At 47.4% G+C, this 26,864-nt stretch overlaps 1 long non-coding RNA gene across 1 annotated transcript; it reads left to right on the top strand.

The window, feature by feature from the left end:
• The first annotated feature begins 374 nt into the window (after positions 1–374).
• LOC117198372 (uncharacterized) lies at positions 375–26,336 on the top strand. The gene is made up of 6 exons (XR_004479510.2): positions 375–4,020; positions 5,060–6,709; positions 14,612–14,700; positions 14,961–15,027; positions 24,838–24,929; positions 26,166–26,336. It is a non-coding gene; the product is annotated as an uncharacterized LOC117198372 (long non-coding RNA).
• The last annotated feature ends 528 nt before the right edge of the window (positions 26,337–26,864 follow it).

Genomic DNA, 26,864 nt, shown 5'->3' with positions numbered 1-26,864 from the left:
GACTTACAAGATAAACCTTTTTTTTAAAAATAAATTTATTTATTTATTTTTGGCTGCGTTGGGTCTTTGTTGCTGCGTGTGGGCTTTCTCTAGTTGTGGCGAGTGGGGGCTGCTCTTCGTTGCGGTGCGCGGGCTTCTCATTGTGGTGACTTCTCTTGTTGGGGAGCACGGGCTCTAGGCATGCAGGCTTCAGTAGTTGTGGCTCGCGGGCTCTAGAGCACAGACTCAGTAGTTGTGGCGCACGGGCTTAATTGCTCCACGGCATGTGGGATCTTCCCGGACCAGGGTTCGAACCCGTGTCCCCTGCATTGGCAGGCAGATTCTTAACCACTGTGCCACCAGGGAAGCCCAAGATAAAACTTAACACTGTGTGTGGCATCCAAGGCCTTCGTGGTCTCTTCCAGTCTTTCCAGACTAGTCTCAAATGTGCCCGACGTTTCAGCCATTCCACACAGTTCTCTATTTGCTCACAGTTCTTTTAGCTTCCCCCGCCCCCATCCCCCCCCACACTCCTTCCTGGCCCAGCTCAAGTGCTCATTTCCCCAACCCTGCTTGTGTGTATTGTCTACCCTCCATCACTGTGTGTGTCCCATCCAGCCCTGTGTCTCAGTTGCCTTGTTTTGTTTTGTCTGCTGCCCCTCTGGACCTGCTCCTCTCGGCAGATATGAAGTCTGCTCACTGCATCCCCAGGGCCTGTCCCATGAGCTGCTTCAGGGGACACAGGATGCGTGGAGACAAACAGAAAGGATTCTCACAGCTCTGCGTCTGCAGCCTGGGGAAGGGACACCAGCTGCTCCCTCCCGTTCCCCCCGCCCCTTTGGTATCTTTAGTATCTTCCTCTCCATGGACACCTCTCTGCCCTCAAAATGCCGAGGATTCAGCATCCCAAACAGGACTGGATTTCCCCAAAGGGTAATATTCAAAGATATGTATAGGTCATTCACAAAATAAAAAATACAACCAACTAAGAAACATTTGAGAACATGTTGTAACTTACTAGTAGTCATAGAAATGCAAATTAAACCGTGAGATCACATAGCGTCTGCGATATGCATCAAGAGCTGTAAAATGTTCATACCATCTGTCTCATTACCCACATCTGTGATAAATCCTAACAAAACCCCACAAATACTGGAAACACTTAATGCCCAACAGTTATCCACAATATTCTTTTTTTTTTTTTTTTTTGCGGTACGCGGGCCTCTCACTGTTGTGGCCTCTCCCGTTGCGGAGCACAGGCTCCGGACGCACAGGCTCAGCGGCCATGGCTCACGGGCCCAGCCGCTCCGCAGCATGTGGGATCCTCCCGGACCGGGGCACGAACCCGTGTCCGCTGCATCGGCAGGCGGACTCTCAACCACTGCGCCACCAGGGAAGCGCTAACGTGATATTCTTTTGTTAAGGACTTTTTGATTGTGAAAAATAACACCCACAAAGTGTATAGCAGTAAATGTATAGCTTAATGAATTATTATAAAGAAGTACTCAGTGTAAGCACCTAAGGTCACAAGATGGAACACCCCAGTGCCCCAGGAGTCTGTGTGTCCCTTAAAAATCACAAGGTCCCCCTCCCCAGAGATAAGCACTTGCTTTTCTCCGTAGTTTGACCACCTCAGTAGACATCCATGAACATGGTGCCTGTTTTGGGGGTTCACACAAGTGAAGGCACAGAGTTTGTGTTCTCTCCTCTCTGGTTTCTTTCACCCAACGTTACGGGATCCTTTTTTTTTTTTTTCTTTCTACTTTACCCTCTTCCTGTCTTCTTTTATTTTGTTGTTCATTTTTTGAAAATTGAAGTATACTTGCTTTACAATATTGTATTTGTTTCAGGTGTACAGCAAAGTGATTCCATTATTTTTTTAAAGATTATATTCCATTATAGATTATTCCAAGATATTGACTGTAGTTCCCTGTGTGGTACAGTAAATCCTGGCTGCTTGTCTATTTTATGTGCCGTAGTTTGTATCCCTTTCCCTTTTGGTAATCGTAAGTTTGTTTTCTATGTCTGCAAGTCTGTTTCTGTTTTCTGTAGAGATTCATTTGTATTGTTTTTTGAGATTCTAGATAGAAGTGGTATTGTATAATATTTGTATAATATTTGTCATTCTCTGTCTTCTCTCACTTAGTATGATATTCTCTAGGGTCCAGGAGCCTTTTTCTTGTGTCACCTGGAGCCAGGTGCATACATTTCTGCTGACCAGGTAGTTAAGTTATAGGGATTATGAGGGAGAATGTATATAAGCTCCTGTCACAGTGCCCTGCACTTAGTAGGCATTTAATACTGTTTCATTCTTACCCTCCCTCTATGACACAGGCCCAGCTCCATTTCTAAGCAAGATTCTCCACGCTTCCAACCCCAGTGTTGATCTGCTTCCTATCCTGCTACCACCACTTTTTACCACCACCTGGAATCCAGATTCTATCCCCCTGGCCACCAGGGACAGAGCAGTCTCAGCATATTATCGTCTGCTGTTCACACAGCTCCCCACTCCTGTGAGGGTTCTTAGGATTTTCTTCAAGAATAAGACAGGCAGAGCCCACCCCTCTATCTCCCACCCATCATTCTTCACTAAGACCCTTCACTGACAAGGCAGGGCTGCTTCACATTTCAGTAGGTGGATCTTTGCACAAGGATATGGGAAGATTTAATCTGTATTTCGGAGAAGGGTGACTGCCCAGACTTTCTGACAGTTTCTCAAAGAAGTTGAGGCAAGAGAATGAAACCGGGAAAGGAGAGTCCAGATGAATGTGTGGGGTAGGAGGCAGGGAGGTGGGGAAGCAGGGAAGCTGCCTGGCTTGGAGAAGGGCAGTGGTGGGCAGAACAGGCATCTGCAGGAGCAGCTTTTAATCCCCCCTCTCTTTCATTTCATCCCCGCTTTAAAAATTACCTTTGTGTCCCCACTGCACAGTTTCCAATGTCTTGTGCCATTTTGCAAGGTGAGTCTTTTGTGATTACCACCGTGATAGACTAGATCTCAGGCAGGATTCCTGAAAATTTGTATGGGTTAAGGGACAGGTTTTATCAGGGAAACTTACCAAGAGAAGGTGGCAAGAAGAGAAGAAAAAGTGACCCTGGCTCTCTCATCATCACATGGAAATCAGTGTCTGGGCCTCAGTGATTTGCTGGACACACAGATTGGGGCTGTGCTCCAGAGGAAGGACGCTGTTCCCTTCTTACAGGGCAAGGGGTGAGAGCAGCCTTGACAGTGAGGGGACAGGCAGTAAGAGTTAGGTGCCAGCGATTTATAATAGTTTTCTGGGAGTGCAGGCAGCCCAGCGCCAGGGACCTGGGGGACGTGGGACATTTGTAAGCCCTCTGTCCCGGGGATAGAGCTAAGGACCTCATGGGACGTTGAGGGTGGGTGCAGACTCTCCCAGGAGGAGGATGAACCCCCAATACCAGTTGGGATGGTGTCCAGGAAAACCAGAGTATTCAGTTCTGCTTCTGGCTTTCTAGGAGACCTGGGCAACAGGCAACCAGTGTTCACTGAATCCGTGGATGAAGTCCTGTGTTCAGGTTTGAGGGAAACACCAGGCTCTTAGCCCGCAGTCACTGTCCCCAGGACTGAGCCTGCACTGCTCCTGGGTCTGGGCCGTGCTGGGGCAGGGGTGAAGCTGGTGCTCAAGGGGTTAGGTCAGGAGAAGTGGGGCGAGGCAGCCTGGCTGTTAGGACCTCTGGGAACTGGGTGGTTGGCAGGCCGAGCAGCAGAGTTCAAAGCAGGCAGGCGCCTCTGAGCACTGACTGGAGTCAGGAATTCCTTCGGGGGAAAGGCTAGCTCAGAGGCCAAGGGGCCTTTATCTTCAGTGATACCTGGTGCAAGAATTCTTTGGTGGTTTCAGGTGGAAGCTGCAACATCCTCACATCCAGGAAGCATTTATTCGGCACCCGCTACCTGCAGGGCCTGTGGGAGGCCTGAGGACACAAGTGGAAAAGGCTGTCCTGGCCTCAGGGCTCCCTTTCCCATGGAGGCCACAGACCCCGCCTGCAGCTGGACCGGGACCAAAGTCTTCTTGCTGGAAGGTATTAATCTTGCTGCTCTCCTGTGTTTTCATCACGTGGATGTGGCTGTGACACTGGGCTCTGTCCACATTCCCTGGATCCCGCTGGCCCTGCTCTCCTGGCCTCAGCCCCAGTTTGCTTGGCCCGGCTCTGCTGCCCTGCTTGAGGGGCTTCTCCACACCCCTCCACGTGGCTGGTAGAGTTTTGATCTGAGTGGTGGGTTTACCAGGAACTCACTGCTGCTGGTTTTGCTCATTACCCTTGCCTTGACTCCTGCCGTGAAAGTCCATCCTCTTAAGGCCTGGCCACGCGACCCACCATCCCCCGCATTCACATCAGCCCTCTGCACACTGAGTTGTATGGCTGGAAGGGGCCGTGGAGGGAGTCATTTCTCCCCCACCTGGTACCGTTTGCTTCTCTCCCCAATGCTGAGACCCCCAACCTTACCTGAACCTTACGAGTGAGAAGGGATCTGCGGAAAACCTAGGCAGGCAATAGGCTCACTTACTCCCCTTTTGTCCTTTCCCCCTCAGACTGTCATGCTCCTGGTAAATTTTGATGGTCGAGAAGCTCATTTTTTGCTTTTTAAATTAACCGTAAGGCCGTTGCTTTTGCCATTTCTCACATCCCTAAAGCAGTCACATGCAGACTCAGGGGGCTGCATCCCACACACAGCACGTTGGACCAGTCTCCTTGGCTTCCATCAGGAACAGAGACCTGGGCCACAGGCCCCCCCCAAGCTACATCTCTTTCCATTCCTGCAGCCCCTTCCTCTCCCGGTGTCTGTGTGTGCTCCACCTGCCCCTTGCGGGTCATCCTGCATGCCTCCTCCAAGAGGCCTTCCTGCTTTATTCCAGTTTTCACCTGTTGCTTGCTATGGTCTCCTAGATGATAGAAAATGTACTGTAGCACATACAACCTGCGCTGAAATGATTTCTGCTTATACCTCCCTGCTAGACTACGGGCTCGTCTAGGACAGTGGCTTTGCTTCCTGTCTTTGTATTCAGGGTACTGCACACAATAGGCGCTCATCACGTTTTTTTTGTTGTTTTGTTTGTAGAATGTTGACGTGCTGTTGGAAGGCCTCCTTTCGGGAAATCACTAGCGGCAGTTTGATCTTCAGCCGCCAGGTGACACTAGTGCCCAGGCGCTGCGCGGCCAGTCGGGAGGACGGAAGGATGCTTTGAGGGAGGCTTCGGTGCTGGTTGCAGGTGGTGCTGCGAGGCCCGTGAGTCTTTTCCTTTCATTCTCAGATTGAGCACAAGGGTCGAACCAGAGAAACGGGGAAGGGGTGGCAGGTTGATAGCTGGGGCGGCAGCACAAGAGTAAACCAGGATTCAGCTATTAGGAACTAAATCCTGGGCAAAATGAGCTTATTTTGAGTGAGAGATCTGTGATCTGGGTGAGAAATCAGGGGCAAGGTGCCGATGTGGGAGAGGCCTAGGCTAGGAATCAGGGTGGGGGGACCTGGAGGTCCACGTCTCAGACTGGGCTGGGTGAGAATTATTTTGGGCTAAGAGTGGGGCGGGTTACCATTGAGAAGGGGGGACCCTTGAGGACCCTATGTTTCAGATCTGAGTTCTTGATCCAAATGAGAAACTTCTGAGGTGAAACAGCTTCAAAGAGGAGAGTGGGGGAACTTCTGCCTCACCCCTTGAGACAGACTCTGAGAGGTGAAGGCAGATTGCCTGGGGATGGGACACAGGGGCCTTCCTGGGACTGGGGTTCATTCAGGGGGAAATGCCCAGCTCTGGAGCATTTCCCTGGAAGTAAGACTGCTTTGAAGGACTGAGAGAAGACCGCATGTCAATATCAAACCCAGCTGCCACAATTTCGTATCAGGCACCCTTTCCATCTTCACTTCTTCACCTCTCTGCGCTGGTTTTCTTCTCTGTAGAGTGGGGAATCCTCGCCTCTCAGGTCAGTTTGGAGACAGCCTGAGGTGAACAATGGGCAGTGCTTTGGAACCTGTAGGGCACTTCCCACCTGGTTCTCATTTTGAGCACTCACAGCTGGGCACCTGCTGGGGTTGAAATCCTGGCTTTCCCCTCCCCCACTGTGTGACGCTGGGTAAGTTACCCAACCTCCCAGTACCTCCGATTTCTCATGATCCCAGTGACGATGTTAATAAGGACAGACCTCATGAAACTGCTGTAAGGATCTTTAAAGTGGCTCCTAAAAATGGCCTTCATAGACTGTTTTCATTTCAAAGTTTCCTCATCTTGTTCTTCTGAATGTTGAAATATTACAAGTGTGCATAGGTGTGGGTACCAATCAGCACCACCTCTATGTATTTGGGAAGTTACATTTGAAAGAAATCTCCTGGAAGGCATAATTATATACTGCACACGTGGCCATGGAATACATCTAACCTTCTGGAACATACCCAGCTGACTGGTTTGGATTTAGGGGACTCTGTAGTCTGCTAGATGGAGGCCTTCAACGTCACACAGATTTCACGTTAACCGTTCCCACAGGCTGCTCATATTTTCCAAGTCATTAGAGCTGAGGCCCCTTTCTTAGGCATGATGCCACCAGACAGTGGCCTGAAGGGGATAGCCAGAAAATTGATTAGCATCATTGAAACTCCCGTGGCAACAACTTTTTTCAAGTTTCTTAAAGATAACCTGGAAGAATTTCCTTCCAGAAATTAAAAAACCCAGAGCCACAATTGGAGCTGGACCCCCCCGGAGATCTTCAGGATGTAAAGGTGGGTCTGTCATTGCAGGAGCTGAACTGAAGGTGGGGTGTTCCTTGGAGAACAGATGCAATAGGCCTCATTTTCATTTTTTGTTTGAAGCAAAAAATGACAAACAGGACTCTTGCCACCTCCGTGTGGTACCTGTCCTCCATGATGACCTTGGGGCTCCAGGAGAACTTGCCACCGTTTCTTCTGATTCTGGGGTCAGTTGGGACCATGGTCTCCTCCATGCCTCTCAGCCCCTCAGTGAACCTGTCCCAGCCTTTGGGACAATCTCCCCATTCTTTATAAAGACCTGGCTTCTCTCTTCCTCCTGTACAGACCATCCCCAGCCCTTAGGGCTGTAGGCTGGTAGGTCTGGGACTGCCGTGGATGGGTGGTCTGCATTCAGGGAGGACCCGCATTTGGGAAAGGCCTGACATGACCCTGAGCTGCACAGTAATCTGAGGCTCCCAGCAGCTGTGTGGTCAGCACTGCATTTTCCAGGCCAGGCTACCTGGAACACTTCTTCCTAAAGCTGTGACATGTCACTCTCCCTATCGGCCAACAAACCCACTGACTCACCTCCATAGACTCCCTCACCCCGCTCACTGCAGAATGTCACATTTCATCACAATCATGGTTTCCCTCCCAATACTTTCCCCACACAGCTGAGCACCACAGACACTACAGTTTTCACCAGTGACCTCAGGAGCTGCAGGTGCTTAAGACTGAGACACTCTCCTACTTGATGGCTGTCTTTCCCACAAAACCTTATCCCTGCCTTAAATCAAAGACGGCTTCTAGCCATTCAGAGTCCCTGATGGGGGAGTGGGAGAGGGAATAAACAAAGACAAAGGCCTCATTGGAGAAATGTATTCCCTACACATAGAGTAGACAGATAGCTATTTTCCACAGTATACCGGGAACTCTTATAAATAAATATGAAATAGACTAACAATCCAATAGAAAAGTGTGGAGAGAATATGGAGGGTCAGAAGAATAAATACAACTGGCCATTTAACAGATACTAGAATTTTTAAACTTGCTAATATTTAACGCATGAAAATCAAAGCAATGCGCTATTTTCACAGAGATTGGTAAAATTAAAAAATTAACAAGGTTGATTACTGATTACTGAAGGTTGATTAGGGTTTAGGGAAACTGGCACTCTCCTATGCTGTTGAGTTTTAATTTGATGCAAAATTGAGAAAAACTTGACAATATTTATTAAAATATATAATGTCTATACTCTTTGCTCCAGCAATTTACCCTTTAGAAAAATTTAAGAAAGATCACAGTAATAAATACACAAATAAGTTCAGTGTAGCATTTTTTTTTTTTTTTTTTTTTTTTTTTGGTAATAAGAAACAATCCAAACGACCATCAATAGGGAATTGTTTAAAGAAGGAAAGAATGTCATTGTTAGGACAAATGAGTAAACCTAGTTGTACCACCAAGTGAAGATGTCCAAGATAGGCTTGTCAATGGATAAATTTACAAAACTATGCATTCTATGATCTCATTTCTGCAAAAACACATAGGTAGATACACACATGTGGATAGATACATGCACAGGAACAATCTAGACTATAATTGTAGTGGCTCATTCAAAGATAAGGAATGGATCAGCGTTTGCTTTTTTCATTTTATGCAGTGTAATTTTCTATGCTATTTGAATCTTTTTTAAGTATAAATACTTAAAAAAAATTTATTTATTTTTGGTTGCTTTGGGTCTTTGTTGCTGTGCGCAGTCTTTCTCTAGTTGCTGCGAGCGGGGGCTACCCTTCATTGTGGTGCGTGGGCTTCTCATTGCGGTGGCTTCTCCTGTTGCAGAGCACAGGCTCTAGGTGCGCGGGCTTCAGTAGTTGTGGCTTGCAGGCTTTAGAGCGCAGGCTCAGTAGTTGAGGCGCACGGGCTTAGTTCCGCGGCATGTGGGATCTTCCAGGACCATGGATCGAACCCGTGTCCCCTGCATTGGCAGGCGGGTTCTTAACCACTGCACCACCAGGGAAGTCCCTACTTTTTTTTTAAAGAGCAGTTTAGGTTCATGGCAAAATCAAATGGAAGGTACAGAGGTTTCCCATATACCCTCTGGCCCCACCACATGCATAGCCTTCCCCATTACAACATCCCACACCAGCGTGGACATTTGTTACAACTAATGAACCTACGTGGACACATCACAATCACCCGAATTCCGTAGTTTACATTGGGTTCACTCTTGGTGTTGTCCATTCTATGGGTTTAGACGAGTGTATAATGATTTGTCTACCATTACAGTATCATACCAAACACTTTCACTGCCCTAAAAATCCTCTGTGCTCCACCTACTCATACCTCAGTCCCTGCTAACTCCTGGCAAACACTGATCATTTTATTGTCTCCATAGATTTTTTCATCAATGGATGTTGGTGCTTACTTTTGGGGTTAAAGAAAACAATAAAGAAGATTAATTTTGTAGAGAAATATCACTTAGGCAATTATCATTTACCTGCACAGGTGAACCCCATCTTTCTCTGCTTACAGGAACATAAAGACCAGATTCTCTTGTACCCTACACAAACACCGTATGTGCCATTCAAGTTGCCAAGAACTAACTAGAGCGAACTAGTTTAAAGCAGAATCTGTAGGCTTCAGTTTAATTTTTCTTCCTCAGAGAAGCCTCCCTGCCCTTTCACGGCCCCCCTCCCCTCCCAGCAGCCTGCACTTTCCCTTCTCTGTAACTGGCATGATATCTGAGAGGTGACTTTTGGCATTTCCTTGTTTGGTGTCTGTTCCCCACTGTGGCGTGGACTCCATGTGGACAGGGAACAGGGAAGTTGTGTTTACCTTGAGTTATGAGCATCTAGCATGTGCCTGGCACCCGGGAGGGGCTCAGTAAACATCTATTGAATGAGTATGGAATAAACACCTGTGAAACAACCCTGGGGACAGATTCCAGTTTTCAATTCCGCTTTCATGGAATCGGCAGTGGGAACAGGGTTTATTTGGGAGCAAATGTTCCTGTGTATGTGGGGGAAGAGATTCACACATAAGTCTTGTTGGCCTTTGTGGAAACGGTGATGGACATGCTTGAATATCTTTCATGAGCTGTTATAACCAGAAGGGATATGAGCTCAAGGAGGGGTAGCACTTTTAAAAAAATAAACTTTATTTTATTTTATTTTTTCGGTACACGGGCCTCGCACTGCTGTGGCCTCTCCCGTTGCGGAGCACAGGCTCCGGACGCGCAGGCTCAGCGGCCATGGCTCACGGGCCCAGCCGCTCTGCGGCATGTGGGATCTTCCCGGATCGGGGCACGAACCCGTGTCCCCCGCATCGGCAGGCGGAATCTCAACCACTGCACCACCAGGGAAGCCCTAAACTTTATTTTTTAGAACAGTTTTAGATTTACAGAAAATTGGGAAGATAGTAGAGTGAGTTTCCATACACTCACGTATCTTCCCCTATTATTAACATTTTACACTATTAACATTTGTTACAATTCATGAGCTGATACTGACACATTTATGGTCCCTAGTTATTCCGATGTCCTTAGTTTGCCTTGATGTGCCCTTTCTGTTCCAGGATCCCACCCAGGACACCACCTTACTTGTAGTTGTCATGTCTCTTTCGGCTGTTGTAGGCTGGGACAGTTTCTCAGACTTCTATTTTTTCGATGACCATTTTTTTAAAAATTAATTTTTATTGGAGTCTAGTTGCTTTATAATGTTGTGTTAGTTTCTGCTGTACAGCAAAGTGTTGATGACCGGTTTGAATACTGACCAGGCATTTTCTAAAATGTCCCTCAACTGAGATTTGTCTGATGTTTCTCTCGTGATTAGACTGGTGTTCGGGTTTTTGGGAAGAAGAGCACGGAGGTAAAGTGCCATTTTCATCACATATCAAGGGTACATACTACCCACGTGACTTACCACCGTTGACCTTGACCTCCATCACCTGGACAAAGGGAGTGCTTGTCAGGTTCATCCACTGTGAAGTTACTCTCCCCTCCCCCCCATACTGTCCTCATTGGAAGGAGGTCATTATGTGCCGCCCACACTTAAGGAGGGGGTGGGTGGGTGGGCTGGGGGGTGGTTATACTTCACTCCTTGAGGGTGGAGCATCTACACACATTATTGGAATTCTTCTGCAGGGGAGATTGTCTCATCTCCATTTATTTATTTACACAATCATTTATTTATATCAGCAAACACTCATTGACATTTATTTTATACTTTGGGTGATAATCCAAAATCACTGTTTAAATTTTTTTTTTGGTCAGCTTATTCCTAGTTTGGCCATTGGATGTTCTTTAGCTGGCTCCTGTGACCATCTGACGTGCCCCCGTCATTTCTTTTTTAAGAACTTCCTTACGTTATGGCACTGTGAGAACTCTAGGCTCATCTTGTATATTTCCTGCTTCAGTCCTAGAAGCAGCCATTTCTCTAAGGATCTCTAGTTCCATTTATTGGGGAATAGTATTAGGTGTGGTGTGCTTGTTGCTACTTGGCGGTGGTAGAACTTTTTCAGGTATTGCAGATCGAGAGGGGCATTTCTTCTCTACAGGTATAGATTTTAAGTCCTAAGTCCATATGGTCTTATTATTTTCCTGCTTTGTTGGACATGAGTAGACCTTGAGTACATAGATCTGTCAGAAATTCATCACAAACATCTTTAGACGGGAATGAGACTGGCTAAAATAAGAGTCACTAAAGGAACGTCACTTGGCCATCCCTCAAATATGAAACAACTGATATATCAGGCAAAGGAAACATAACATAGAAGAGTCTGTTGTTTTGTTATTGGAGAGCTGGTAATAGTTTTCATATCACAGATGTTATTGTAAAGGTCTGTTGATAAAAGCAATCAAGATTGTACTGAAAGTATTGGACAAGAATGTTGCTTTGGGGCCACACTGATGTGGATTTGAATCCTTTGACCGTTATCTACAGCCTTGGATTTTGGACAAGTCATTCTACTCCTCTCAGCCTCATTTTTCTCATCTGTAAAGGGGATATAATGATCATATCTACCTGATGGAGTTGTTTGAGGATTAATGAGATATTGCACACCAGGTGCTTAGTCTCAGTGCGGGACAAATGGTAATTACTCAATAAATGTCAACTGCCTGAAATATTACCAGGGAGCACCTGGTCGGGGGAAAACACGTAGAGCAGATGTCGAGGTACACAAGTCCTATTCAGACACCTAAAAATAAATTTTATTAGGACAGCAGACTTTGGCCTTTCATGTGGACAGCTTTAGGATATGGGTCAAAACTATTTCAAGGCCTAGTAAAAACAAACAAATGGGACCTAATTAAACGTAAAAGCTTTTGTACAGCAAAGGAAACCGTAAACAAAACAAAAAGACAGCCTCCAGAAGGGGAGAAAATATTTGCAAATGATGTGACAGACAAGCGATTAATCTCCAAAATATACAAATAGCTCCTACAGCTCAATATGTGTGTGTGTGTGTGTGTGTGTGTGTGTGTGTGTGTGTATGACCTAATCAAAAAATGGGCAGAAGATTTAAATAGACATATCTCCAAATAAGACATACAGATGGGGCTTCCCTGGTGGCGCAATGGTTGGGAGTCCGCCTGCCGATGCAGGGGATACGGGTTTGTGCCCCGGTCCGGGAAGATCCCGCGTGCCGCGGAGCGGCTGGGCCCGTGAGCCATGGCCGCTGGGCCTGCGCGTCCGGAGCCTGTGCTCCGCGACGGGAGAGGCCACAACGGTGAGAGGCCCACGTACCGCAAAAAAAAAAAAAAAAAAAAAAGACATACAGATGGCCAAAAGGCACATGAAAAGATGCTCAACATCACTAATTATTAGAGAAATTAAAATCAAAACTACAATGGGGTATCACCTCACACTGGTCAGAATGGCCATCATCAAAAAGTCTACAAACAAATGTTGGAGAGGGTGTGGAGAAAAGGGAACCCTCCAACACTGTGGTAGGAATGTAAATTGGTACAGCCACTATGGAGAACAGTATGGAGGTTCCTTAAAAACTAAAAATAAAGCTACCATATGATCCAGCAATCCCACTCGTGGGGATATATCCAGAGAAAACCATAATCCGAAGAGATACATGCACTCCAATGTTCATTGCAGCACTATTTACAGTAGCCAAGACATGGAAGCAACCTAAATGTCCATTGACAGAAAAATGGATAAAGAAGATGTGGGGTGTGTGTGTATATATATATATATATATATATATATATATATATATATACACACACATGTATATATATATATACATATATATATATGAATGAGTGGAATATTACTCATTCATAAAAGAGAATGAAATAAAGCCATTTGCAGCAACATAGATGGACCTGGAGATAATCGTACTAAGTGAAGTGAGCCAGACAGAGAAAGACAAATATCATATGATATCGCTTATGTGTGGAATCTAAAAAAAAAAGATACAAATGAACTTATATACAAAACAGAAATAGACCCACAGACATAGAAAACAAACTTATGGTTACCGAAGAGGAAAAGGGTGGGGAAAGGGATAAATTAGGAGTTTGGGATTAGCATATACACACTACTATATATACAATAGATAACCAACAGGGACCTACTGTATAGCACAGGGAAATATACTCAATATTTTTTATTTTTTTAAAATTTATTTTATTTTTGGCTGTGTTGGGTCTTCGCTGTTGCATGCGGGCTTTCTCCAGTTGCGGAGAGCGGGGGCTACTCTTCGCTGCCGTGCACGGGCTTCTCATTGCGGTGGCTTCTCTTGTTGGGGAGCACGGGCTCTAGGTGCGCGGGCTTCAGTAGTTGTGGCTCGCAGGCTCTAGAGCACAGGCTCAGTAGTTGTGGCGCACGGGCTTACTTGCTCTGCGGCATGTGGGATCTTCCCAGACCAGGGCTCGAACCTGTGTCCCCTGAATCGGCAGGGGGATCCTTAAACACTGCGCCACCAGGGAAGCCCTATACTCAATATTTTGTAATAACCTATAAGGGAAAAGAATCTGAAAAAGAAATATCTATATATAGTATATATACTCTATATATACATACTGATATATATAAAACTGAATCACTCTGTATACCTGAAACTTACACAAAATTGTAAATCAACTATACTTCAATAATAATTTAAAAAAACAATTTCAAGGCCCAAAATATAGCAACATCCAGACAGAGCAACTAATGGTAGATATTTTTCCCAGGTGGGGTGGTGGGCTCTCCCCCGTTGCTCAGATTCTGATAAATGAGTCCCCCTAGACCTGCCAACCCTGCAGAGAATGGGGAGTGGACCTGCCCGCCCACCCACTGCCACATTCCCCTGGCAGATGGCCCAGGGGAAAGAAAAGGTGAACATAGCACTGGAATAGAGGCCAGCTCTCACCCCAGGTCTTGATGAGAATCAGAGGCAGATCTAAGTAGATGGATGGGTTTGGCCCCCAAGAGTGTCATTGCTAGAAGGGAGAGGTTATCCATCACCCATGTGGGGAATTTTTGAGGAGTTTGGCAACAGATACCATATCATTTGTGTGGTCCATGACCTCTGAAGGTGAGTAGGGGAGGCGGCATTCACTTCTTGATGGGGCCGGTGTCTCAAATGACGATTGTGGCAAGGACAGGGCTGCTCTCTCTAAACGGATCCCCAAATGGGATGGAGAGGGCCTGTCTCATTATTGCACTGGTCTTATCTCTGATTGCTATTTTGGTTGGTGAGTCATTGTGAAGATGCCACGCGCTCAAAATTCCACCCCAGAGACAGCAGCCCTAAGGGCAAACATTTACTTGATTACCCCATGTTTTGGACTGAATTGTCTTCCCCCCCAAATTCAGATGTTGAAGCCCTAATCCGTTATATGACTGTATTTGGAGAGAGGACCTTTAGGGAGGTAATGAAGGTTATCTGAGCTCAAAAGATTTGGAGCCTAAACTGATAGGACTCTTGTCTTTTTAGGAAGAGGAGGAGACACCAGAGCTCGCTCTCTCTGTCTGTACAGAGAAAAGGTCATGTGAGGACACAGTGAGAAGGTGGCCATCTACAAGGTAGGAAGAGAACCCTTACCCAAAGCCAACTCTGATGGCATTTTTATCTTGAACTTCTAGCCTCCAAGAGTGGGAAAAAAAGTATCTGTTGTTTAAGCCACCCAGTTTGTGGTAATCTGTAATGGCAGCCTGAGCTGTCTAATATGCCCCGTATTTTTTCCACTGCATGTATGAAACAATTGCATTTCTTGTTTTGTGATCTGTTTGCTCCTGTCCTCTGGCCACATAATAAAAGTTACTCTGTTTATCCATTTGCTTAGGTTTAATGGCATTTCTTTCTGGTGAGTGAAGAATTTAAAATCCAGAAATGAGTTGGTGAAGGAATTAGTGAGTATCTATCCTCAGTTATTTTCTATCCCCAAGGATAGTCTTAACTTTTTAAAAGAAAATTAGGAAACTGTGGTCCCATGAGGGGGTGCTCCTGGAAACCTGGTCTAGTGGTAAAGCCAACCTTTCATAAGAGGAAGTGTCTCCGGGAGAATGGATTCTGGAGAATAAGTGTGTTTACTGAGCATTTGTGGCCTCACTGGGCACATGCACAGGACCGCACTTGCTAAACCCAGAGACTCCTGAAGTAGGAACACATCCCCAATGCTGTGACAGCTCACGGGCTCAGAAAAGTTCAGATATTTGCCCAGAGCCACTCAGGTAACAAGTAAATAAGATAAAATACAGACCTAATTTTGTTGAGTCCTAAATCTTGGGCTTTCCCAGCACTGAGGACTGTGGCACTGGCCCATCAGGGAGGGTTTATAACCTCAAGGACACTGGTCACCACTGAAACAATGCTGGTCACTGTATGTCCTCGGCATCAGGCTCACAGCAATCTGCCCACCAGACAGGTGCTTCCAGTTGGGTCAGGAAGTTTCAGGAAGTTCCTGAATATGGGAGAAATACGCCCCCTCCTGACCATCACAGGGTCTTTGTCCAGCAAACCCCCTTGTTGTTGGGGAGAGAACTTGTTAACGGGAAGGGGGTGTTTAGGGTCCCTGGTTTGACACCTGTCCCCAGACTGGGAGTCTTTATTACAAATAAATATCTTGACATTTTACTCTATAGATCATCCTTGACATAATTTTGTTGACATGAGTATATCACCAAGTGTCTCCCTGTTATTGAATTATTGTAAAAATTTAGAGCTTTGGGACATCTCTAAGTCCATATGTGGATGACTGTGGACTTTGAGATACTTCCTCTAGGGGAAGATGAGACCAAGGAGGAACTACTAAGGGGACCTGCAGAGGCAGAAAGGTGATATTTATTGGGATCTGGAAAAGAGGGGCAGGAAGAGGGTCAAGAGCAAGGAGAAGAGCAACGAACACTTACTGAGTGCTTATCTAATGACCCAGAAATCATTATGTCCATTTTACAGATGAAGAAACTGAGGCTTAAGAAGTTAAATAACTTGCTGAAGTTCAAGCAGCTAATATCTCCAAAACTGTTTCCGGAACCTCATGCCAGTGCCCAGTGTCTTTCCATGATACCAGGCGTCCTCTCAGAAACCCTGGTCTTGATTCTCACCAGCCCCCACCAGCCCTTCCCTTCTCTAAGCAGTTTCCCTCAAATCCAGGAACAGCTGTGCAATTCTGATCTTAGCCACAGGGTGGCGAAATTGTCCGACTATGGCTCAGGTCGCCTCCCCTGGGAGGATGGGAGGAGGTAAGCAGGGGCCTGTGTCTGCTGGGGTTGCCCTGCGCTGGGTGCTTTTAGCACCACATTTACTCAGTTCTCCCGACAACCCTGGGAAGTAGCTATTATCCCGTTTTACAGATGAGGCCATGGAGGATCTGCCCACAATTACCCGGTCTGTAGTAGAAGCAGGAATGGAATCAAAGTCTGCCTGTCTGTCTGCAAGTTCCCGCCTCCCAGCATGCTGGACTCCCAGAGAAAAAGTCGTTCTGTGCCCTCAGGATACACAGTCTGGTGGGGAGGTAGACGGGGTGGGCGGGGGACCCCACTTGAGCCTGGGCCGGGGGTGTGTAGTGAAGGAGGAGGGTGGGTGAGGGGTATCCAGGCCTTCGCTTTGGTTAACGAAGGGGAGAGTTAGGTTTTAAGGTGGGAATAAAGTACAGTTAGAACCACTCCTGTGAATCCCTTAGGATGCTGCTGTGTTGTAGACCGACGTACCACCCTCAGCAACTTGTCCTCCTGCTTTGGAAGAGACTGCCTTTTCCTCCTGGTAGACGGTTGGCTGTGTTCCCGAGCAAGGCTACATGAAAATGTGTCTGCAGATTGAAATGTTAGATTCCTGTCCCAGACAGGGACGTGCTGGAAACGCCTGGAGCTGGCTTGTGAGAGCTGGTGTTACGCGTCTTTTCCCGAGTCTGTGCTCAGGGTCATCATGGTGGTGGTTTGAAATGAGCCACGGAGGGAGTATCCACACCACAGGGATTGGCAAATGCTAGAGACCAGGGCCTTGTCCTCCTGAAGAGCCAGCTGTTAAACAGCTCCTGACACAGCCCTGCCCCCGGGGAAGGTGGGTGGGAGCAGAGAGATGGACCAAGGGCCCCAAGGGAACCCATGGATTTACAGCTTCCGTCTCAAGCTTCCTCCAAGCTTTCAGTTTGTGAAGAGAGTAGATTCTCCTAGAGTGGAATCGCTGCATAATTTAAGTTGCTACTTTCCTGTCTCTTCTTTATTGCTCCTGAGAGCAAGTAACAGACTTTGAGTAGAAAACATGCATAAGCTGTGTCTGCACTGGAAGCAAGATGGCTAACACGGACTGTGTCTTTGGACCCAACCCGTGATGGACTCTGCCCAGGTCCTAAAGAGGTGGGGCGCCCACATGGAGCAGAGTGGCTGTGGGGTTAGCTGCGGAGGGAGGGCACACACGTGACGCTCACCTCGGGGTTCAGTGACCACAGCAGATGGTGACTGGACGGGAAAGGAGGGCCCTGGCTGTGCCGAGGCACTGGCGTGCTCAGTAAATATTTGCTGAGTGGAAACCAGCCATGGCTGCCACGTGCAGCTTAGCTGAAAGCTGCCTGTCGTGTTCAAGGGCATATGTGACACCCCAGCGTCCTCACGGGAGGGCTGGGACCAGGGTGAGTCAACAGGACACCCACTCTCAGGTGCCGACCCTGCACTGGCACCAGCCTGAGCGTGGGGTCTCCTTGCCTCCCTGTTCACAGGGCCTGGGGCCTGCATCAGAAGAGGGGGACAAGAGCCTGTGACCCGGTCACATCACAAATAATCAACAACTAGCTGAAGTGCTGTGGGAGCCAGCGCAGAGAGCACCTAATTCATCTGGGGCAGATGGGGCAGGCTCCCAGGGGGCCATCTGAGCTGCATCTGGAAGGGTCTTCGGGCATTGGGCGGGAGGGAAGGTCTTACTCCGGGGAGTGGGAGCTGGTGTGCAGGCTGGAGGCTGATGGGGGTTCTTTCTTAGGCCCATAAGGGATGGGGAGTGACCCTTAAAGTGGGGAGGTTTTCCCAGTTATCTGTTCCTGCTGGGGCTCTCCCTCCCCTCTGTGCTCCCAATGGGACGGTCTCAAAGGTCGGTGGGCACCTTCTCAGGGGTCATGAGTGGGGACCTACCTCTTCCCTGTGGGGAGGTTGGTGTACCCTGAGCCCCTGGGGTGGGTAGAAGGTTGTGCTGGATGTTTTGTTCTGTCCAAACCCTGTTGGTTGCAAGAGAGATGCTGAGAACTTGTCAGGCCAAGAACCACAAGGGAACCCTTGTGATAAAGGAAGCCCAGCAGAAAGAGGCCGACTGATGTGGCTGGGGAGAGAGTCACCCACAAACTGAGGTTGGGCAGAGCCATGCATGGGGGCTGGGCACAAGCGCAGCGTGGGGCAGTCCCTCCACTAGGGGGGCTTCTCTAGCGTTAAAAGGTAACGTACTTGGTGTGACTGATGGGATGGTTAAGACTAAGGTGAAAAGACCCTGTGAAAGCTGGACCATGAGACTCCCTAGGAGGACACTTCAATGCCCCAGGAAGAAGGGCAGGTCCACCAGCCTGCAGCTCACAGACAGGGAAGGTCCCCGGGCCCTGCTGGGAGACCAGCTGAGGGTTGCCAGGCCAGCAGCCTTTGCAGGTCTGGGTTGCAGCCGGAGGTGCACGCCTGTTTTTGACACGCTGAGTGCAAGGGGAGGCGGCTGTGGTTGACCAAAAGTCACCTTGATCTCAGAGGCTGCTGAGATGCAGCCACAGGTCTTAGTTCCTCTCTGGGGTGATGCGAGGGAGGCAAGAGGCTGCCCTGGGACAGTCCTGGCCTCCTGCCCCCTCATGTGGCTTCTCAAGGTCTGAAACCATCTTGCGTGGGAGATAAACTGCCCTGAGAGGGGCTTGGATCTGGAAAGACTGTTGGTCTGAAAGGGCAGGGACCTGGTCTTAGGCCAGGCTCTGCCTTGTACTGACTTTCCACATCTTGCGGTTTACCAGTTAACCAACGTCTCTGGAGCCTTAGTTTACTCATCTGTAAAATGGGAAGGTAATCCCAATGGTACTTATCTCTCTCATAGGTGAAAGTGCTTTTGCCCTGGAAAGTGCTAGACAAGTGGGGTGCGTTGATGATGGTTTAGTTCCCTGGATGCCTCTGACGGACTGGAGACCAGGAGGAATGTCTGTCGTGTAGATACAGCAGGAACAGAGGCAGCAGTGCCCTGTGTATCCAGGGGCCAGACTTCTCCCATCCTCAGCCCTTCAGCCCAGGGCTGGGCTCCCACCTCATCAGCACAGGGGCCCGCCTCAGTGACCCGAGCGAGGACCTCCCACCTCCCACCTTTGGGGGCCCCTCACCCACCAGAAGACTTTCTCCCAGGCTGCTCGGCCTTACAAAATGGAGGTATTTTCCAACTGTCTCACAGAGAACCATGCAGCTGTTTTTATTTTCTTTTTTATTCTAACGTACAGCAAATCACATTACAGATTAAAAAAAAAAAAAAAGCCCCGTATAAGCAAAAGACTTAAACATTTGAAGTGCTATAAAACGGATTCATCAGTGGCTCTCCTGAGACCATGCATGTATTTAGCATTTTATCTCTGGTCTGTAAGTGTGTGGTGTTGAGGTGAAGAGACAGAAGTCACCCTGAGGGGTGTCCCCATCTTCCCTGCTGCTCTGTGCCACCCTGACCCTTTTGAGGGCCCGTGAAGGGAAACTCTGAGCCCGGGTCACAGAGGCAGGTCATGCTTCCTTGAGAATGAGGTCTGTCCTGGGGTCTTTCTCTGGAAGGGCCGGAGTCCTCCTCTTCAGGTCAGCCTTGGGCCCTGGACTTGCAAATGTGCCCTTTGCATCAGAGATGGGCCAGAGCACGGTGGGGGTGCAGGAAAGAGGCTGCCTGAATGGCCTCAGTGTGACCCTGACAGCTGGAACCCATGTCACATGCAGGCCCCGGGCATGCTCCTGACAAGGGACAATTTTTGGTATTTGTGAGTGATGGATGGTTCCTACCTTTCGGTCACTTCCTCACTGATTTCCACCTCTTCTGAACTCTTGGTCTGCATTACTGTGTGGGAAGAACTCATTCCTCCTCCCCGCCCCCGCCACCACCCTTGTCCCTCCTTAACTCTTACACTGCTACTACTACTAGCACTCACAGCACTTCTGACACCAGATGTGTGGGGTACCCCAGCACCAAGCAAGTCTGTGACACCAGCTGGTTGTCCTACAATTCAATTCAGTTCTGACACTGTCCACCTGGAGATAGGCTACAGGTTAAGGGCTCAGTCCTACAAGACTGCCCCACCCCCCATTAACATGTCAATCATAAGTCCAGGTTGTCACTCGTGCTTCTGATGATGTTATAAGTCGGAGGTTCCCAAAACCTCCTCCTTGGTTTCAATTAATTTGCTAGAGCAGCCTGCAGGATTCAAGACAACAGTTTATTTACTGTTTACCAGTTTATTATAAAGAATACAGACGAACATGAAAAGGGAAGATATGCAGAGGGCAAGGTATGTGGGAAGGGGCGTGGAGCTTCCGTGCCCTCTCTAGGTGCCCCACTCTCCCAGCACATCGTGTGTTCACCAACGTGGAGGCTTTCCAAACTCCATACTATTGGGATTTTCACGAAGGCTTCCCCGTGTAGGCATGATAGACTAATAACTCCATTTCCAGCCTCTCTTCCGTCTCTGGAAAAACGGGAGAGGGACTTCTAATCCTAGCCTGGTCTTTCTCGTGACCAGCCCCCGCTAAGGATCCCACCAAGAGTCACGTCATGAGAACAAAAGACTCTGCTATCAGCCCGGAAATTCCCAGAAATTTAGGAATGCTGTGTCAGAAACTAGAATCAAGGCCCAGTGTTAGAACAAAAGATGCCCTAGTCCTCTTATCACTTTCGGAAACTGCAAGGGTCTTAGGAGCTCTTTGCCGGGAACTCAGGGCAGGGACCAATATACGTTTTTTCTATCATCTCAAAATTACCAAAAATAGTTGGTCCCGCAGGATCCTCACACTCGGGCCCCCCAGGCTGCGCTCCCCTTCCTGCCCTGAGTCTCTAAAGGCCCAGCACCCTCTCCACTGGACAGCTGGGTTCCTTCTTGCCTTCACCCCTCACACCCAGTCCTTTGCCAAGTGATTCTACTGCAGCCGTGTCTCTCTATCCTGTCACCTCTGCCCTCCGTCACTGCCCTGACTTAGCCCCTCATCTCTTGCCTGGATTTTACAATGTCTCCTTTCTGGCCCTGTGCCTCCAGTGTCTCCCGAGAGGCCATGCTGCCCTGATTAATCCACCTAAAGCATCTTCTGATGCTGCCTCTCCCCGGTTCAAAGAGCTTCACTGATTTCCAGTTACCCACGGAATTTATTTCAGATGCCTCAGCCTGGCTTTTAGCATCATCTATGGCCCTGCTACTACGAGTGCGGTCCTCAGACCTGAAGCTTTAGCATCACCCAGGAGCTTGTATGAAATGCAGACTCTCAGGCCCCCCAGAGCTACTGAGTCAGAACCTGCTATTGAACAAGATTGCCAAGTGAATCGTGTGCACGTTCAAGTTGGACAAGTGCTGCCTTATGATTTGATTTCTTCCTTTTAAATATATATATAATCAGATATATAATATACATACTTATAGCATACGTATATGTGTCAGCAAGTCATACATGCACATGGTTTTAAAAAATGTACTGAAGGGGCTTCCCTGGTGGCGCAGTGGTTGAGAGTCCGCCTGCCCATGCAGGGGACGTGGGTTCGTGCCCCGGTCGGCCCGGGAGGATCCCACGTGCCGCGGAGCGGCTGGGCCCGTGGGCCGTGGCCGCTGAGCCCGCGTGTCCGGAGCCTGTGCTCCGCAACGGGACAGGCCACAACAGTGAGAGGCCCGCGTACAGCAAAAAAAAAAAAAAAAAAAAAATGTACTGAAAAGTCTCAGTCCCCTCCTGGCCCCAGTTCCTCTCCCCAGAGGCAACCACTTGTATTATTTCTGGTTTTAGTTTTTCCGTGTTTACTTCTGTGTCTGATGTGTATTTGTGATCTGATCTGATAATGTGTCTGATGGTATTTCTGGAGTTTTCAAAATGAAATATACCTAATGGCTTCTTGTTAATCTAGGGTGGATTTAACTCATTGATTCCCCCTCCCCTCCAACCTGCCTCTTGTTCTTCCTGCCAGTGGTTGGAATCGATCCTCTGCTGCCGGCTTTTGTCTCGCGTCTGGTGGAGCCTTGGTTTTCCCCTTTTGTTTGAAAAGGATCCAGGCAGCTCTGTGGGCAATCAGGCTCCACCTTAGGGTGGTGGCAGGGGCTGGCTTTTATGCTGGGGAACCCCTAAATTTCAGAATGAGGAGGATTTCCTGAGGCCCCAGTACCCACACAAGCTGCTGAGTTCTCTCCAGACCATGCATGCATTCAGGGTTTTTGGGTTTTGTTTTTGTTTTAGAAGAGCCTTTATTTGTTGACATCTGAGAAGGAAATGCCTGGCTCCTTCATGGTCATGCATGGGCTGGGTGAGGGCTGGGAGTTGACTATTCCATGCCCAGACTGCCCAGTAGGCTCCCTGTTTCAGCCCTGTTCTCACTCCACCCTCTTTCCTACCCGGCCGTCTGAGTTCAGAGGCCCCGCGCTTCCTCTGGGCAGATGGCTCTGTCCTCCACTGTGCCCCTAGGTGTGTGTTCTAGGTCATTGGTTCTCAAACTTGGCTGCACGTCGGGCTCACCTGGATCATTAACAAAGTCCTGTCCCCTGGGCAAGACCCCAGAGATTCTGATGTAATTGGTCTGGGGTCTGGCTCTGCCTTACTAGGCGGTCCTCTTCCTTTTCTCTCTGAGATTCCAGGCGTCTCTGGTCTGCTGATTAGTTGCCTCCCTGTCTCTCTTTGATGTGATCGATACACTTAAACAAAATACATTTACTATAGTTTTAAGGTTCCAGGGAAGGAGAGGACACACGTGCATTTACTTCGTTCATGAACATCTTGAACAAGAAGTGCAAAACCTAATTTCAGTCCACGTGTCCAACTTCATCTGCAGCCTCTCCTTTGCACTCTGTAATTTAGCAAATACCAACAAACTCCAAAACCATTCCCTTTCGCCCATCTGCACACTGCTCTTTCCCACATCTGTGACGTCACTCACGCTGCTCCCCGGGTAACGTCTAAGCCCAGAGACGAGCTGTGGGTCAGCCTCTGCATCTCCTGACCTTCCCTCTGCTCTGAAATGGCTCCAGCAGTTTCAAGCTCCTCGCTTTCACACAGCCACAATCAGAGGCAAGAGCCAGTGGGCAGCGAGGGGCACGGGCTTCTCCTCTCCCTCCTTCCTCTTGTCAGGTGGAAGTCATTCTCAGAAGCTCCCAGGAAACTTTTCTTACCTATCATTGGCCAGAATAGGGCCACGTGCCCACCACCAGAGAGCAGGGGAGTATCCCCACCTACATCCCTGATCCAGGTATCTCGTCTTGACAGCAGAGCCAGTTAGGGCTGTTAGTAAGAAGAGGGGAGGCTCTGGGGGAGGAAGTGCATGCTGTTTGACCACAGTATTGTATTTCTCTGTTCCTTCTGTGTCTTCTTTGGGGAACTAGTTATCTACAAGTCTGGTCCCCATTGTCAGTCCATTTTGCTCTAATGGCTTCCCTCTTGTCTTCTATGTTATTTTCTCATCGTGTTTCCCATCACTGATGGAGTTTTCTGTAGTGTTGATTCTGTTCTTTGTATTTTAAGTTCTGCCAAAGAATTAATTTTCTCCTCAATTATTTTATTTGCTGCTCCATCCTCCAACCCCCTTCATATTCTGATATTTTCTTTCACCTCTGGTTTCATCAGTCTTTTGCAAACTGCTGTTTCTTTCCTTTATTTTGGAGGACCAAATATTGGTGTAGGTCTCATGTTAGGTTTTTTTTTTTTTTCCTGCTTTTTTCATCTTTGATTGGAGTCTTTCTATTTGTTCTGCTAGTTGGCTCAGCAAACCTGTGTATCTGGATTCCTTTTGCCTTTGCTTTCTGTCAGGACCCTGAAGTCCGAGCACATGAGTTAGAGAACTAGATGTCATGCCTTGTATCCTTTGCTTGGCCTCACAGCTGCCTGGGGAGGCTGGGAAGAGAGCCTGGGCTCTGGGCAATGGGAGCTGGAGAGCCCTGTCTGCTCCGCCTGCCCCAGGCCTGTGAAAGCCACAGAGAAGCAGCCTCCTCTGAGTGGGGTCTTCCTGTTCCACGAGGAGCCCCCTGTGGGATTCCACTTCCTTCCCCTCCACCCCTTCTGACTGGGCCGGCCATGTGGTGTGGCATCGTGCGGTTCATGAGCTTTCCGTCCCCTCACCCCTCCTGCCCCTTTGTCTGCTGCCTTTCCCATCTGGGTCCATTGCTCCTGGAATGGTGTTTCTCAAACTGGTGTGCTTTGTAGTCTCGGGGTCCTGCAGGTGCTCTGTTAGAATGTTTACATTTCATGCTTTCATGTCAATAATAATCTGACAGTTAATAATCTGGTAGTTCATTATGTGCATATTTGGATCCTACAGGTGCCCACCTATAACAAAGGCGTTTTCAGGGCTGCGTTTGCTTTTGTGTTACAGCATCTTCACAGGGGGACCAGATAACGGCACAGAGCATCGTCCTGATGGGGACCACCTGGTGCATGGTTTATGTGGAGGAGACAGGTGGGAGGACTGGCCATCAGGCAGGACAGGGCAGAGTGACAATAATAACCTGTGCTTTTGATGCCGGCACTGCTCTGAGTGCTGTGAGTGTGTTAACTCAGTGACTCTGCCGACAGCTCTGTGAAGGAAGACCCTGACTACTGCACTCTTACAGCTGAGGAGATGGAAGCACTGGGAGGTCAAGGCCCTGCTCAAGAGTTTGCAGCTGGTAAGTGGACTGAGGGTTTGACACGGGCAGCTGGGTCCCAAAGCCTAATCTCTTACCCATTAAGCTGTAAGGCTCACGTACATTCACCCAAAGTTAATTCAGCTAAAACCAGTTTGCTAAAAGACAGTTTACACAGAAGTCCATTGGACAACCAATTTGCTGAATTTGATAAATTTATAAAATATTTACTTCTGCCAATTATTGATAAAATTTGGACTTCCCATGTAGTGCAGTGGTTAAGAATCCTCCTGCCAATGCAGGGGACACGGGTTCGAGCCCTGGTCCAGGACGATCCCACATGCCACGGAGCAAATAAGCACCACAACTACTGAGCCTGCGAGCCACAACTACTGAAGCCTGCGTGCCTAGAGCCCATGCTCCGCAACAAGAGAAGCCACCGCAATGAGAAGCCCGTGCACCACAGTGAAGAGTAGCCCCGCTTGCCGCAACTAGAGAAAGCCCGCGCGCAGCAACACAGCTAAAAAATAAATAAATTTATTTAAAAATAAAATAAAGTAAAATTATTGATAAAATTTACAGTGCTTTGAGTCAGATGGATTACCAGAACCTGTGAGGACTTTGGGGAACAAAGACCCCAGGGATCTGGCTTCAGACTGCCTCCCTGGCCTCAGGCCCTCTCCCTCTGCCTGTCAGCCTCTTCATCTCTCTGCCTCCCAGTCTCCCCTCTCAGGCCATCTTGTGAACTGACTTCTCTTTCTGTCTCCAGCAGGGAGCTGGGTAGAGAGACATGAAACATTGCTTTAGGTGCTCTTAGGAAGAAATAATGAAACCTGTCAACCAAAATGACAGAAATCTTTGAAATCTGTTAAACCATTTTTCCAGTATGAATTGCTTTAAGTTTTACACATAGTTTTAAAAAAAGAAGTTTCTGGTAAATGGATAGATTTGATAATTTTGATGACTTGAACATTCACTAAATTGGCATCTGACAAATTGTCTCCCTTCTGCCCCTTAGCACCTCTCCAAAAGGCTTGTCACATTAAAAAATTCCTGCCCTATAGCTGTCAGGGGCGTATCTGACTGGTAAGCTGAGGTATGGGATTCTATCTTTGTGGCACCAACTTATAAAAGTTCATTAGCAGTAATGTTGTAAACACCCACTACGGGTGCAAATACCCAATGAAGAACGTTCTTGTTCTATGATTCCAGTGGCAAGTAGATAGATATGTGTTGAATGAAGACTTTAATAATGTTGTCATGTTAATTTTTTTTCAGGTGAATAATGCAATTCTACAGATCTATCAATTGTCACCTGGCAGAGTTTTGGTTAAGATGAGGTTCTGGTAAACAGAGACTTTAATCAAGTATTGGTACAATAAATGTATGTGAACTAGCATTCTTGTATTGAAGTTAAAAAAACTAAATAAAATACAGAGCCTGATGTGAGCCTGCAGTTTTTTCTCTTAATACCAACACCAATGGTTTAGTTTCAGCAAAACAAAAACATTCATCACATTACATTAAAGTTGCATGTTTGAATATGTTCGAATAATCATTGCTTTATTATTTTGTTGCTTTGTATTTATTTACTTTATATACATTTTTTGTTTATAATATAAAAGCTATAAGCACCAAACATTAATACATAGTCTCATGTTTATACATCTTTAAGTAACATAATAAAAATTAAATCAACATTCAGTAATGAGAATTATTTTCTTAAAAGGAATCTTTTTTTTACTATAAAGTGAATTTTAATTGAATTATTACAAGAAATGAAAATAAAAGGGATCTCTGATAAGCATAACACAAATACCAAACTGACGAAGTAAAGCACAAAAAAAAGTACAGAATTTCATTTATAAATAATGATGCAAAAATCCCAAGTAAAAATATTATCAAACAGTAGTACATTTAAAGAATAATATACCAACTGAGATTTATCCAAATAATGGAAGAATAGTTCCATATTAA

Source organism: Orcinus orca, chromosome 1 (assembly GCF_937001465.1).
Source record: "Orcinus orca chromosome 1, mOrcOrc1.1, whole genome shotgun sequence".
Taxonomy (NCBI): Eukaryota; Metazoa; Chordata; class Mammalia; order Artiodactyla; family Delphinidae; genus Orcinus; species Orcinus orca.
Note: the sequence above shows the minus strand (reverse complement) of the source record. Positions and strands in the feature narration are given on the sequence as shown.